The sequence below is a fragment of the Phallusia mammillata genome, chromosome 3 (assembly GCF_965637545.1).
Source record: "Phallusia mammillata chromosome 3, kaPhaMamm4.hap1.1, whole genome shotgun sequence".
Classification (NCBI taxonomy): domain Eukaryota; kingdom Metazoa; phylum Chordata; class Ascidiacea; order Phlebobranchia; family Ascidiidae; genus Phallusia; species Phallusia mammillata.
Window position 1 is genome coordinate 9,174,655 of NC_137254.1, and position 2,480 is coordinate 9,177,134.

The window sequence follows — 2,480 nt, forward strand, 5'->3', positions numbered from 1 at the left end:
GGGCTTTTTAAGCCAATCACAAAGGCGGGTTTTCCTGGGTCATGTGACTTTTTAACCAATCAACGTAGTCGACTCATTGAACCAATTAGACGACAGGTTGCGTAGTAACCAGTCAATCTGCCTTGAGTTGCTATATTTGAAAGTTAAGGTTGTGCGAGGTTTTATAATTGTATTACTAAATTAAAAGCATTTTAAGGGGCATTTTTAATAATTAATCATAAGCTTATTTGTAAATAATCATCTGATATTGTTAAGTGGATTCCCTGCAGCAATGGTGGAACTTGGAGGAAAATTAGTAACAAAAGGAAATGAAGAAATGTTTTTTAGACTGACCTTACAATCAGCAAAAGAATGGGACGAGTGGCTTGAGTCTTTTTGTGTAGTTTCTAGTACTAGCTGGAATGTATACAAAACATTTTTCAATCCTAAAATATTTTGGGGAAACCTTTAAATGCCATCTTAATCAGTTTTGCCAACATAAAACTGGTGCATCAAATTCAACACTTTGTGTCCTGTGTCTATGGATGTTAAGATCAAACTTTACACCAAGTCAACTAAACATCAGAAAAGTTGGTTTCTACTCATCCATGTATAGTAAGTGTTGCAGTTAACCAAAATCACTTGCTTAAAGCTGTCGGAAACCTTGGTTAGCTAAAGATCAGTGCATCTACAAAAAATATTTTCTTCATGTATTTTTAGCAATGATTGTCAGTGTCTCAAGCATTACAAACTACAAACCCATGAGACCAAGTTGCTTGTTACAGATGGAATAAGTGCAGCAGTCACTAACTGCCATAATCCAAATCCTGCTCTTCTATCTCTGGGATCAGTGGCGTAAATGTAACTTTGGGGCATAAAGTGGTATAAATTTGTTTTGTGCTGTACAGAAGTATGCCGATGAATCTGAGGCTAAGATCTGCCTTGAGCAATTTAAAGGATTTTATGTTCGTGCCATTGTAAGTCCGATCATGGAAAGAATCCACAAAATGATGTTGCAATCTTCTGAGATAGTGTTTGTGGCTTCTACAACCAATCTGGATCAGACTAATGCCTCATCTACAGTCCTGTTATGTGGTAGTCCAATTGGGGATGTATCAGGGATCAGCACCTCAGAAGCAAATGTATGCAGGCGTTGCATTGGGTCAGGAGCAGGCACCATCTGTGGAATTCTTTAGTGATTTGGCCACCACACATCTACACAAGATCATGGTGGCTGTTCAAATGCCATGGAAATCAATCCACCCACTTCATTGTCTGATAGCATTGCTGGACCCTCACATAAACCAGTGCCTCAATGTCCGGACTACACTACAGAGAACTTTTCTTAAATTTAATAGTGTTCTGAGCTTATAAAGACCAAGCACTCTAGTGACTTTCATTAAAAGAAAACTAATGAAGCATTAGAAAGGTTTAAGAACTCTATCTATTCTGCTCATTTTGTTGCACAAATGAGATCAGCACTTCATTCATTTGGAAAAAACTCAATTGGCAGCCGCAATGCTGGGAGCAAAATAGGCCTACATAGTTTTTTTGGTACTGACATTAAAATGATATATTTTCTTGGTATGGTTGGTACAAAAAAAAAATATTACCTAATTTGGTTTGTAGATTTGGGCAATTGGTTTTTGATTAATTGATTGGATTGTAAGTTGGGCTATTTGCTATTCCAGAACCTGCATGGATGCTTAATCATATTTGTTGTTTAACAATTAGAATTTACTTTTCCATGCTCCAAAGTGATTACCTATAGCAGAGGCGTGCAACATACGGCCCGCGGGCCAGTGTCCGGCCCGCGGCACCTACTTTCGTGGCCCGCGCAGACTTCAAAGTACTCCATCAATTACGAATACTTTTTACTGTTAGGGCATGGAATGTTGCTATATGTACATCAACACTGGTATTTTCGACTTTTTACAACGTCACGCCTTGATAAGGTTTTATCTACTGTGACGACATATTCCCGTTGTTGCATCATAGTGTGCATTATGACAGAACTGCCTTTGTAGCAATAATTCAGTAACATGATTTATACGTAGGTGCCGTAAACATATTGACATTTATTCTACGAAAAGGTTAGCACAGTGGTTCCCAACTAGGGCCCATTGGCCCCCCAGGGGGGCCACGGGTGTGGATTCACCAGAAACACCTACTAAAAGCCGTTTTGTTTTTTGATAACTTTAACTTTATTTCTAATTTAATCGACTATTTTACATACTATTTGTCTATATTGAGGTTTTTCATGATTATGGATTCTTGTTTACTCTATTCAACCTGTTTAAAGCCGAAATTAGTATCGAATTCCTACACGAGTTTGCCATTTACATTTGTTAAGGGGGCCACAGCGTACAAAATGTTGGGAACCACTGGGTTAGATATTCCATTTATTGAAAAGTACTCAAAGAGTAACTTGATTGTGTGCGCTTTGCTATTATATAAGCTGTTTAAAAATGTATGTGTTGCTTTATTGTTTGGCCCCCAGC

At 38.0% G+C, this 2,480-nt stretch overlaps 1 pseudogene; it reads left to right on the plus strand.

Moving 5' to 3' along the window:
• Positions 1–236: 236 nt before the first annotated feature.
• Positions 237–1,503, plus strand: LOC145218412 (uncharacterized; annotated as a pseudogene).
• The last annotated feature ends 977 nt before the right edge of the window (positions 1,504–2,480 follow it).